This window comes from Toxorhynchites rutilus, chromosome 3 (genome assembly GCF_029784135.1).
Source record: "Toxorhynchites rutilus septentrionalis strain SRP chromosome 3, ASM2978413v1, whole genome shotgun sequence".
In the NCBI taxonomy this organism is placed as follows: Eukaryota; Metazoa; Arthropoda; class Insecta; order Diptera; family Culicidae; genus Toxorhynchites; species Toxorhynchites rutilus.
Genome location: NC_073746.1, coordinates 175,911,642 through 175,925,745, shown reverse-complemented (window position 1 = coordinate 175,925,745; position 14,104 = coordinate 175,911,642). Strand labels below are relative to the sequence as shown.

The window sequence follows — 14,104 nt, the reverse complement described above, 5'->3', positions numbered from 1 at the left end:
TTGTATTGATTAAACTTTTGATTGAATGAAACAATTCCCGAATTCAATTGAATTCAATATATTTGCTTTGTGAGTAAAAAGATTGTATAATTCCATATAAGGTCAATTCATTGTGATAGATTATGTTCTTCGTTACAAGTTTGATGCTTGATTTGATGAACTTCAGGCACTTAGTTCCGATTTTGACAAGTACGTCGAACGCATATTGTTTAATCAATAGGCGTCATCGCAGCAATTGGTTATCAACATCTTGCCTGATCATCAAATGGTATGCGTAGGAATTCAGTGAGCAGAAGATATGAAGGCATATCCTTTAATGCAATCTTGAATAACCGAGCCAAAGAGTGGTGTTCGTACCCGCTTTTGTAATCCGTGTTAGGATAACACTTTTCGGAATGCAAAAAAAAAACGTGCGAGTGCAGAAGTACCCCCGGAAGACCGTTTTGAGGAAACATATTCTAGTTTGCACAAAGGTAAGCGAGTACAAAAGTACTCGCAGTTTGCATTTATTTGCTGAGCCGATTTCACATTTCAGTCGGAACAAAAATGCCCCAGACTTGCATGAATTTGCAATGCCAATTTCCTCAGACACCTTGGTTCTAAAGTCTATGTTGGGGAAACACATTTCAGTCGGAACAAAAATACCCCTCACTTCCATGTATTTGCAATGCCGATTTCCCCCCGCTCCATGGATTTGAGGTCTGTGTTAGGGAAACAAATTTCAGTTATCTAATGAAAAATAACATTTTATTAATTGCGATAGAAGCGCAGAAATATTCCCTATCAATCGATGCAAACATCTTTCCGATCTAGTAAGAAATGTTCGAGTTATAAGCATTCGGAATCTTTCATTTTTTCCTACATGTTCTGTGTTTAGGTTTTCATTTTACCCCCCATATACTCCGGTTAGACGTAGTCCCACGTCAAAATGTACCTGTCAGTACGGTATATCGTATCCTGGGTTCCCTGAACGTAGAGCGGAAGGTCGGAAGTGGTCGTCCGGTGACGATAATGACGAAGCAGAGGAAGACATCGTTAAAGAAGCTGTTTGACAACAAGAACGCAACCAGCCTGCGTGACGCCGGTCGGAGATATGCTCCCACGTATTGATCCATCGGACTCTCAAGATGGAAGGAATCGTCTGCAGGAAGAAGACGAGGTCGCCGGAGTACACGAAGGAGCAGATTGAGACGTTTAAATCACAGTATCGGTGGATGAACAAAAAATACCGCGGGACGTCTTTCGTTCTGGACGACGAAAGCTATTTTCCGCTGTCCAAAACGCATATTCCAGGAAATGATAATTACTACTCCAGCGACAAGTCATCCATACCGCCTGAAGTGAAATACAAGTTCAAGCACAAAAAAAAGTTTGAAAAAAAGGTTATGCTGTACATCGCCATTTCCGACCGGGGCATTTCAAAGCCTAGGTTTAAGCCGAGCGGTCTGGCAATCAACCAACAAATCTATCGAGAAGAGTGCCTCGATAAAATCCTGCTGCCGTTCCTGAACGGGCATCACGCGGATGGGAAGTATGTCTTCTGGCCGGACAAGGCGTCTTCCCATTACGCCAAGAAGACGCTGGCGTATCTTGAGGAGAAAAAGATACCGTTCGTGCCGAAAGATCGTAACCCAACAAACTTTCCCCAATGCCGCCCAATAGAGGATTTCTTTGGCTCACTCAGTGCCCAACAATTGGAGAGCCAAGGACACGAAGCAACTGACAACTGAGCAACTGAATACAAGAATCCGGAATTGTATCCGGAAAATGGACGTAAGTGCCGTACGACGTTCTTGTGAGAGCATCGCGACAAAGTTGCGTCGAACAGCAGACCACGGCCCTTACTCAAACATTCACTGACATTTTTTTGAAGAAAATACATTATGTTATTAAAAAAAATACTGAAATCGATGAAAAAAAAATTTTTTTATATGTGATTGAAAAAATTCTCATTTTTTATTTAACACCCGTTAGTCTTCTTTGAAAAAATATTACATTTGGGAAAAAATTGGATTCTGATTTTTGTAATTATTGATTGTGTTAGTTTTTATAGTTTTATCGGTTAAAGATGGAAGACAATGGGCCTGATCACGAACGTCACTTCACGGTGAAAACGAACTGAATTGTATGCACTTCATATCGTTTTCACCGTTAAGTGACGTTCCTGATCAGTCCCAATTTTTTTTTCATATTTTTTTTCTTGAAAGCTACAGTTTTTCTACATAACATATCCAAAAATTAAAGACGTATCTTTTTTCGTTTTTGAGTTATGATTTTTCAAATTTAACTTATTCTGAGTCTTTGTTCAAAATTCCTATGCAACTAGATTAGATCTATGCGACTAAAATTCAATTATATCACATGTGTAATATTTTCTCATAAAAGACTAGCTCATTGGCTTCAATTTTATATGTAAATCATCTGAATCGGTCCAGTAGTTCAAAAGTTATGAATTTTTGAAAAAGTCATTTTTGGAAGAAAAGGCAAAAAATGATGTTTCGGACTATCATAACTTAAACTTAAACTCATAACTTAAAAGCAACAAAAATCACATCTCTGATTTTCTGATATATTATGTAAAAAAAACTCAGCTTTCAAGAAAAAAATATAGAAAAATCTAGCGTCTTCTACTCCAAAGCCATGAAAACAACAAAAAACAAATATAATCAATAATCACGAAAACAAAATCGATTTTTAGCAAGTATAACATTTTTCTAAGAAATACCAGCCGATTGTCTTTAAATTGATATGTCGATCATCTGAATCGGTCCAGTAGTTCAAAAGTTATGAATTTTCGAAAAAAAATCATTTTTGGGCAAAAGGCAAAACATGGATTTCACCCGAAAATGGAAATGGGCACCCCAATGAAAAAATAAAAAAATACGGGTCTAATATATGCGATAATGAACAAATCTACCACTTTTCACGAAAATCATCCCAATAAAAAGATAGAAAAACACGGGTCTAATGTTTCGCAATAAAGAACAAATATACACCTTTTCACGAATATCTGAGAACCACTATATCGGTTTGGCATGGAATGGCTGTCGTTTTACCAATGCCTGATTGAGAGTTCAGTTCCCAAATTCGGAAGTGAGATTGTAGACAGGACTTGTCATTCTCAAAACTAATAAATAGAAATTATTTATTACTTTTTCCTCTCACTTTTTTTTAACCCATTTATTTATTTATCAGGCTCATTAGTATTTTATTTGTATCTGTTACCGTATGTATCTGTTGCCGGGTTGATTCGTGTACATGTACATATGTTTAGGTTTCTATAAATTGTAAATTACACAGTAGTTAGTAGTAGCCATTTAGGCGTTAAGTTTTCTGTTCCATTACATTATGGTAAATTACACAGTAGTAGCCTTTTTTAGGCGTAAGGGTATTCTTTCTGTATATAAACTTGAAATGCTGCTAGTTTTCTGCTGTTGTTCTTGTTTATATTGCTGCTACTGCTCTTGACGCACTTTTGCGAAGAAGTGTTTGTTGCTCATTGATGGTGTACTTCTTACTGCTTTCTTGATGTACACTTTCGCACTGCATTTACTGCTTGTAGTTGTTGCTTGCACCACGCATGATTATAGACTCCCCTCCGCGCGGTCGGGTGGCTGCTTCTATGCTCGTCTGTTGTGTCACGAAGAGAAAAAGTGGGTTGGACTTACGATCTGATATGTTTTCTTCTTCAGTGCGCTTCTCGGACTGAACAATCACGCCAGTGAACATCTTCCGTTTTTACCGCGAACCATTAATATGGAATCCATCTCAATTTTTTTTTATTTTATTGCGAACCGGTATTGCCGTATGTGATGGACCGTTGTTGTCATGAAGAAAAATGAACTTGTATTGTATCTTTCGGTATTCTGGTTGTCGTACAATTAGATATCCATCAGACATTAACAGCTTATAATATACCACTCCTGTCACATCAAATCAATATTCAATATCAATATCATCAGATCAATATTGAGATTTATTTGATGGGGCGCCTTAGATCACCCATGAGTTTTGCGTCTTGGGATTCTCGAAATGAATCCACTTTTCATATTCAGTAAAGGTGCAATGCAAAAACACGCTTCTCTTTGTACGTGTGCAGGTAAAATTTCACATTCGTTTTGTTCCTCTTCATCTGCTCTTCATCGAACTCAGGTGTTATCGGTTTTATGAAACTTTTCCGAGTGTATGATTGCTACATTGCAAAAATCATTTTTTCCTGGAGAAGTTCTGTGTTCGTAAATCATTGCGTTCAGCAAGGCTTGCAATCATGCGTCTTTACATACTGTTATCTACACCCAAAGTTAATTTTCAGCACATGTTCTGGCATCCCGATTTATTACATTAAATGAGCTGAAAGATAACATAATATGTTGTACTCCCCAATACATGTATATCATTTGTATAATATATGTGCTAGAGCCAATATGAGGGAGCGAAACAGGAGACAAATTTAAATGAAAGCATATGAAAGCATATGAAAGCTTTTCGTATAGTTTGCCAAATACACGGCCCAGACAGAGAACTATATATATTCTCGTTCATGTTCTTCTTTATCGTCTTAGAAAACACCTTCCAACTTCATTTTATGATGAGGTGTAATATTATCACGCTCCTTCATAATAGCGCTGGCAGCTATATGGATAGCGTGGTCGTGTAAAGTAACTTTGCATTCCAGCCGGACTTGGTTCGATCCCCATCGACGTCGTATGGACTTTTTTTTAACACAATCCCAAATGAAAAGAAAAGAAAACAGAAAGAGATGTCTACTCGCATACATACAAACCATTTTTAAGCTTTTAAAATAGCTCATTATTTGCGCATTTGACTCTCATGAACAGGAAATGGCATCTTTTCTGCCAACGCTAGTTTGGGTGTAGAATCCGCAAACTTGTATTGCACACAGATGGCGCTCTAAACGGCATTTATACCATTTTGTTGTGTCAATCAAGCGTGTGTGATCAATTTAAAAAAAAAGGTTCAAGTATGAACTCAATTGTCTGCAAGACAAGATACACCGAAAAGCACAAAAAAGGATAAACAAAATTATTTGCGTCAATACCAGCACAGACGATTCAAATCGAAAGGTTTGAAGCATATATGTTTGCTTCATAAAACAAATGGATTCATCTCTGAATTGTACTCCAATATTTGATTGATACATGATAATGAAAGCTCTCTTCACTTTCGAATCTGGTAACATTGGTATTAAATGTGATTGATCAAATAGGTGCAGGGGTTTCTGGGATGGTTGAGGCAATTTGCACAAATTTTGAACTGATAACTCTAATTTGACTCCTACTGAGTTTTGATAGTCCATTTTTTGTTGTTTTCAAATGGTGGCCACAAAATTTGGCGATCACAAATTCTGGCATTTTTCCCATCCGTTTTCACTTGAACCTGAACCCAACCGAAAACAAAGGTGAAAGTTTCCGCGATCGTGTAACCACCACCGGCGGATAATAGTAAAATGAGCAGAGAAAAATAATAACGCAACATCCATCCGCTGGTCTCTCTATGAATCAAAATGTAGTTTTCAGTTTAATTTCCGGATTTTATTTTTGCCTTGCCATTCTCCACTGCTGTGGGGACCAGCTGACTTAAATGGAAATCAGCAAAGCGGAAAGAAAGCTCCGAACCATCGAAGCAACAAGTTTTGATACGTTCTTAATGCCAGACGGAGCTGCTACGGAGTGAGTGGACCGTCAGATTCCATACGCTTAAAATAGATTTCGAAAAACAATCAATATTCAGCGTTGTTACCGTGACGGTACGGTTCACGTATCCACAGCCCGCTTTAAACTGGTTCATTTGGTATATTTTTATTTTTCAATTTGAATTTGAACATAGGAAATGTCGCGAAAAGATGCGTAACTTCAGTATTGTAAAAACAAATTAGTAACCGTTTTTCCTTCATAAAACCACGAAACTCCTTGAACGAAAAATTAACGGCAAATTAGCGGTAGACACGATGAATAAACAAACTATCAACGATATCGTGCACAAGAACACGCAAACGCACGCCATTTAGTCTAGCATAACCTATACCGTAAGTGTATCGTCACACTATCCCGCTTTCAAAAATACCTCCAGTTGCAGATAAGAGTGTTCACAACCACCTACGACTGTACGTGGTACTTCGAACGGTACACAACAAAAAAACGCTCTGTAGGTAACGCTACTAACACCATAGGCTTAGACACGCAAAGTCAACTCTGTCTAAACTTGTAAGCATTGCGCAATTTTCAATTTTCATTCAGAAGCACCCCGCAATCACCAGAAGGACGAGCACCAGACCCAACATAACCACCAGCACGTACACAATCTCTCTCTCGGGCGCTCTTAAGTAACTGCTGTGAGGTATTGCGCGAAAAACCTGATCCAGAGACGAGGCGAGTGTGTTGCTTCTGCTAATACTGCTACTGCTGACCCATTTTGAAGAGCTAGTCGACGACCTAATTCAATTCGAACCGTTTGTGTTTTAATGCAAAGCAATAAATTTTCCGCATGAGCCACAACAAGCAGCAGCGCTACACACACCCACACACACTCCACACACAACTGTGCTGAAAAGCTGTAAAGCGATACAACAGGAAATCTTCGCTCGTTTTTCGTACATTTCTTAACCACCTCGCGCGGGTAATTGAGACCAGCGCGCTTTAAGGGGGGACCCCTGTCTGGAAGGTCGAAAAATGATGAATCTTCGTGATTTTTTTTCGGATGTTAGGAATAAAGTGAAGTGTTCGGGTATTTTGGTTATTGTTGAAGGTATATTTGAAGATGTTTTTTCCATTTTTTGAGTGCACGAATAATGATTATTACGCTGTTTAGAGCTGGATGCGTAGATGTTGTCTGAAAAAGATACCTTACTGGTGGTATCGGTTCTGAAGAAACGGGGGGTCGTAGAACGAATTCCAATGAATATTTTGAATCCTTAGGACAATACCTAAAGTGTTACATAGAGGTTTTTTAAAATTCGAAAAATTTCCAAAATGGCGGCCATTTTTGTTAAAAATACGTCATTTTTCATAAAAAATCGCTGTTTAAAAATTCATAAAAAATCGAAAAAATGAAATATCAAAAAACGGCTATGTAACACTTTAGATAATTCATTTCTACATTTTTAGATGCCAATTTCAGCCAAATCGGTCGAGTAGATCCTGAGATATCGATACCACCAGTTGAAAAAACATGGTTTCGAGAAAAACGCGTTTAAAGTTTTTTTCAAGTTTTCGGTCAGCAATGCGTTGCAATAAATGAAGTAGATTATATTGAAATGAGTTTCTTTTTTCTTTAAGTAACTGAATACCTGTCCGTTACAAATTTATGAAAAAAAAACAAAATGGCGGATGCAAAATGGCGAATGAAAAATGGCGGATCAGAAACGGAAAACATATGTTTGAGGAATATTAATGTATTTGTAACACAAAATAATACACTTTTAGAAATGATCAACTTTTAGTTAGCTATTCCGGCTCCATACACTTCGCCTTCGGCCTCCAGGAAGCTGTCCGCAGCACTTTTTCTGGCCGCAGCAATCATTTGTCGAGCAATCTTACTGCTCTCGTATTTCTTCACTTCTGCCTTGGAAATTCTTTTTTTGTTCAGTTGCAAATATAACGCATGGCAGCTCGGTCCAATCAGCATTCCCATTAATTTCATCATTTTCAAAACAGAAATATAGCCATCGTTAAACAAACTAACTGCTGTATAACTAGCGAAGTCAACAGTGTGTTTGCCACTATGCTTGGATTTTGGAGCGATTGACCAAATAACTGAATTGAGGCTTTCATTATTGTTCTGCGTAAACCCCCCTTCGCATCGTTGCAATAAATTGTCTGCCGAAAGGTCCTCATAGACTGGTCGAATTGCGTCCTGCACATCTTTCAGCAAAGGTTCGTGGTGATCATAATCCTTCAATGTGTTCAATTCGTTTGCTTTCAGATATGAGCACCAGGCACTATCACATAAGTCATGTTGTGGATGCCTGTTGTTCGAAACTTTGTGAAGAAATGTCGCCCAAATCGCCTTCTTCATCTCCTCTTTACTGTCAGAATTGCGTCGAATTGCTAGACCGTAGTAAACTGTCAATTCATTGATTAGTTTATCGGTCAGCTTTCCTCTTCCTCCCAGGCCTTTGTTGTTCTTTTTAACACTTCGCAGTCGAGTTCCCATTCGCTTCTGTACATGTCCTATGCATTCCTTCTTTACAATGTTGACGCCTTTATACGGATTGCTGTCGACAATTCCCTTGTAAGTCTTGCTGTCACCATCACCAACGTAATTAGTATATCGAACGGAGTACTTTTCCTCGGAGCGCAGAAACATCTCCCGAATCGCGTCAACTTCCATTCTTCCAGCTGATCCCTCGTGGTTGTTGCTGCAGTGGTTCGCGTGATCTTCTAACCACGAATCGTATTCCGGGCTTCCCATCAATTTCTTCCAGGTCTCGCATTCTTTACAGTACGATGATTTTACATTTATATCAACCACTTTTCCACTGTTATACCCAATCAAGGACGACACTCCAAATAGTGAAGAATACCCACGTTTCTTCCAAGTGCCGTCTCCAGAAACCGTGATGTCTCTGCTTCCTCCACTCATTTTTGTTTCATCAGCGACTGCATTTTCCATAGAACTTTCACCGATAACTTCTGCTGCTTTGAAAATGTAGGAACTGATATTGTCGTACGTGCTCTCCGCGACTTGCTTTGGGAGATCCATTAGTCCACAAAACTTTTCCAGCGCAGCATAGCCAAGTCCCAGTAACTTAAATACGAAGGTGATTCGGCGGTTGATTTCATATGCTTTTCCACGGATTAAAGGACTCGAAAAAACATATGTTGGTTTACAAGACGGACAGTTGATCACCAGTTTAAATCCAAGTCCGCGGCAACTTTCCTCGGAAAATGTTACATTTCCATCACATTTTTTACATTTCGTAACTTTCGAAACGACAGAAAAAACTGTCAAAAAATTGATTATGCGATACCCGAAAGAATCATTCACAGCAATGTCAGACAACTTTGGTGCTTTTAGCTTCTTCGCCGATCGACTTGTATTCTCGATTCTTCCTCCATATCTGTTTATTGGATAATTTTTTCGCTTTAAGGATACACGGTGTGGTCTCGCAATTCTTGAGCCTTTCGTATCGCGATACACACTTTTCGGACTCATGTTTAGGCAAAATTTGTAAAACTGTCTATTTTTATACCTGTCAAACACAAGCGAGTGAACAACTGAACAACAACAAACAGCATAACCAACACCAATTTAGAAAGCTCCCTACACAAATACAAATACAATTCCAACAAAATAAATATATGTATGTACAGAAAAAACTAAAATTACCATCTTTCACTAATCGGCAAAACAGCTGATACTTCACCCTTCTACATCCTCCATTATTTATAACTGTGTATGTGTGTTTCTGTATGTGTATGTGTATGTGTATAAGTCTGCATGTGTATGTTTTTTTTTTTTTTTTTGGTGAAGAAGGTGGAGATCTTCATAGACACCCAGTCGCCATGTTGACTGGGTAGTGTGAGATTCTTACTCACTAAAACCACCTCCTATGCGCCTTGCCTTTCCCCCCCCGGAACCACCGTTTGGTATTACTTCGGGAGGAGGCTGTGCTCATGCACTCATCTCTATGAATTGCTACTTCTTTGTTCTTCTCTCCATCTTCGTTGGAGCATCGTGAGTATTTTGGTAATAGCAGAATTAACCGCATTCCACGTGCTCTCTTTTTCGCACATTCGTTGAACCACGTTTCCAGCGTTCACATCTGGGCTGATCTCCCGGTACATTTGTTCTCTTTCTTGGACAAAGCGAGGACAGTAGAAAACCACGTGCTCCGGCGTTTCCTCTATTCCATCACACTCAGGGCAAAACGGTGAACTTGCATGGCCGAATCTGTGCAAGTACCGTCTAAAGCAACCATGTCCGGATAAGAATTGCGTCAAGTGGAAATTGACTTCACCGTGCTTTCTTTGTACCCAATTGATTATATTTGGGATCAGTCTGTGGGTCCATCTACCGTTAGGGGTGCTGTTCCACTCCTGCTGCCACTTCCTCATGGAGTCGGCTCTTGCTGTTACTCGAGCTTCTTTATTGCTCTGTGTGCTTGTCGTTCTCAGATTGTAGCACATACTATCTTCGCTCAGAGTGATTTCGATAGGAACCAATCCGGCTATGACACATACCGCCTCCGCAGATATCGTTTTATAGGCACTGGCTACTCTCATCGCCGTCATCCGGTAAGTTCTGTTCAACAGTCTACGGTTTTGTTGTAATTTAAGCGCTGCTGTCCAAGCCGGACCACCGTATCGCAATATCGAAGTGGCTACACTGGCCAGAAGGCGCCTCTTACTACTGCTTGGCCCTGCATTATTGGGCATTATCCTAGCAAACGCCGTGGAAACTTTAGCCGCTTTTTCACACGCGTATTTCACGTGGCTCTTAAAATTGAGTCGGTCGTCTATTATAACACCCAGGTATTTAAGTTCGCGTTTGGAGACGATAGTATGCGCCCCAACTGTTATTTCTGCCTGCTGTACTGCTCTGTGGTTGCTGATTATCACCATTTCTGTTTTGTGGTGTGCGATCCTCAGTTTAGCATCGTTCATCCAATCTTCAACAGTTTGTATTGCCTCAGTAGCCAACATTTCTACTTCCTCTCGGGACTTGCCTGTTACCGTCAAGGATATATCGTCGGCGAAGCCGGTAATCACTACACCCTGCGGAAGCTTCAACCTCAGCACTTCATCGTACATTCCATTCCATAGTGTTGGACCCAAGATGGAACCCTGTGGGACACCCGCTGTTATGTTAAATGACTCCTGTCCCATGTCTGTGTCATAAATCAAAACTCGGTTCTCGAAATAGCTTTTCAGGATCTTACAAACATAGTTTGGTACCGTCAGTCTGTGCAACGCTTCGGCGATAGCTTCCCAGCTGGCACTGTTGAACGCATTTTTTACGTCGACCGTAATTACTGCGCAAAATCGATTTCCACGTTTTTTCTGCTTCAACACTTTTTCAGCTGCTTCGACAACTGACAAGATGGCATCCACCGTAGATTTATTTTTCCGAAATCCGAACTGCATCCTCGAGAGTCCGTGTTCACTTTCTGTGCATCTCGACAGCCTGTTGAGGATGATCTTCTCTAACAGTTTCCCAAGGGTATCAAGGAGGCAAATCGGTCTATACGAGGATGGATCCCCTGGTGGCTTCCCTGGTTTTGGCAGTAGCACCAGTCTCTGCTTCTTCCACATGTCTGGAAAGTACCCCTCATCCAGGCACTTTTGCAGCGTTGCCCTGAAAATGTCAGAGTTCGCTTGTATTGCGGCTTTAACCGCCACATTTGGGATTTCGTCGGGCCAGGTGTTTTGTTGACTTTTAATTTTCTTGCTGCCGTAATCAGCTCCTCTGTTGACACTCTCTCGACGCGTTCTTCATCATCGCCATATGGCGTTGCTGGCCAGGTAATCGGATCATGCTTCGGGAAGAGCCCTTCTACGATTTTCTTCAGCTTATCCGGACAGCTTTCACGGGGCATCGATGGGCCTCTGATTTTGGCCATCACTACCCTATATGCTGTGCCCCAAGGGTTCGCATCGGCATCGCGACATAACTCTTTGAAGCAGTTTCTCTTGCTGGATCTGATTTCGTGCTTAAGGGCGGCTTTTGCCGTTTTGAATAATTCTCTACGCTCTATTCTTTCGCTAGTAGTTCTAGCCCTCTGCATTCTCCTTCTCGCTCGGAGACAGTCCGAGCGAAGGGAGTTAATCACCTCGTTCCACCAATAAACTGGGCAGCGTTCGTTTTTCGGTGTTCTTTTTCTCGGCATGGCGACGTCACATGCTCTCACCATTATACTTGTCAATTCACTGGCGCTCGTGTTATTGACTGATCGTTCCTCTCGGAGTGCTTCCAGGAAGAGATTTTTGTCGAATTCCTTCGACTTCCATCTTCGACCCTCTGTTCTCATTATTCGTCTTTTTACTAAGTTCTGGCTGCCGACGGTATAGCGAATTGCTTGGTGGTCGCTGTGAGTATAATCATCACACACTCTCCAATTAATGTTTGATGCCAGTGTCGGACTGCAAAATGTGACATCAATAATTGATTCTCGACCATCTCTATGGAAGGTGCTGGTGCAACCTTCATTGGCCAGTCTCACATTCAGCTTTGCCAGAGCTTCCAGCAGACTAAAGCCCCTCGTGTTGGTAAATCTGCTACCCCATTCCACTGCCCAGGCATTGAAGTCTCCGCCGATGACTATAGGGCTCCTTCCTACGAGATCTTCGGTTAGATTGTGGAGCATCTGATCAAACTGCTCTATCGTCCATCTCGGGGGGGCATAGCAGCTACATACGAAGATTCCATTTATTTTGGCTATCACGAACCCTTCATATGCGTTGGATACCACTTCCTGGATGGGGTATCTTCCCGTTGTCTTCACTGCAGCTATTCTAGCTTTGTCGGTCACCCAGTTTCCGTTATCTGGAGGTACTTGATACGGCTCTGCTATGATCGCTACATCGCATTTGGTTTCTGATGCGGCTTGCCATAGCAATTGTTGCGCCGTGTCGCAGTGATGCATGTGTATGTGTATGTGTGTATTTGTATGTGTGTGTATGTTTGTTTTTTTTTTTTTTTTTTTTTTTTATAGAGGTGAGGAACGCTCTTCCAGCCTTATCTGGGAAGGGATAACCCAGACGTCGAGTGGGGATCGCACCCACAAAAACCAAGCCCTCTACTCGTAGCCTCATTCCCCCCGGGACCACATCTAGGCGACTACTTCAGGGGGCGGCTGTGCTCATGCACTTCACGAGTTTTCAACGCTAACTAGCGTTGATCCTTCCCTTTTTCTCTATACATCTCATTTACGTTTCCGTTGTACTCCGCCACGCACATCCGCAGCACAGGCTTCCTTTTACCCGTCGAGACGTGTACCGATTAGGAATTGCCCTCCAACTTGACGCGCAACCCGTCACAGTCACCCTCGCGGGGTTTCTCACCTGTCGAGACGTGAACCGATTAGGAAGCGCCCTCCATCTTGACGCGCGCCCCGTCACAGCCACCCTCGCAGGATTTCTCTTCCCAACGGAGCGCCGATTAGGCAGTGCCCTCCAACATAACGCGCACTCCGTCACAGCAACTCTCGTGGGGGTACCCACCGATTTGATGATGCTCTCCTAGGCTCTCGCTCCGCCGAAACGACCCTCGCAATGTTCCTCTCTCAATCCACCAACAGGCATTGCCAGCATTTTCTTGACCCTGCTCTCCAGATTCCGCTTATCCGTCGAGACGTGTACCGATTAGGAATTGCCCTCCAGCTTGACGCGCAACCCGTCACAGTCACCCTCGCGGGGTTTCTCACCTGTCGAGACGTGAACCGATTAGGAAGCGCCCTCCAACTTGACGCGCGCCCCGTCACAGCCACCCTCGCAGGATTTCTCTTCCCAACGGAGCGCCGATTAGGCAGTGCCCTCCAACATAACGCGCACTCCGTCACAACGACTCTCGTGGGGTACTACACTTTGCAACAGCCCTCGCATTTGTTCCTCTTCTATGGTCAGGGGTTATTACTACGCTGGTCGGCCCTCCACTTCCGCTGTAGCTCGGACATGATGTGTATGATTACACTGTTCACAGCGTTCCAGGTGCCCTCGTCGCGACACATTTTCTCTACTATGTTCCCGGCATGAAGGGCAGGCAGCCCCTCGCGTCTTGCGGTGAACCTGGGACACACAAATACCACGTGTTCTGGTGTTTCCTCCACATCTTCACACTCCGGACAGAGTGGCGACGTTGCGTGCCCGAACCGGTGCAAATATTGCCTGAAGCAGCCATGTCCAGACAGGAACTGTGTCAGATGAAAATTCACCTCCCCGTGCTTCCTGTTCAGCCAGGTCGATAGTACCGGTATGAGCCCATACGTCCACCTGCCTTTCTCCGCCGTGTCCCATTCCTGCTGCCACTTCAAGAGTGATTCTACTCTCGCTGTTTTCCGGATACCCCTGATTTCCTTTCGTCTGTAGCACTCTCTGTCTTCCGCCAGAGTGATGCCAATAGGGATCATGCCGGCGATAACGCAGAC

General features: G+C 42.2%; 1 protein-coding gene across 6 annotated transcripts in view; it reads right to left on the bottom strand.

Moving 5' to 3' along the window:
• The window catches only part of LOC129779703 (phospholipid-transporting ATPase VD), a 176,009-nt gene that overhangs the window by 108,835 nt on the left and 53,070 nt on the right, over positions 1–14,104 (bottom strand). The gene's annotated exons all lie outside the window — the stretch shown is intronic.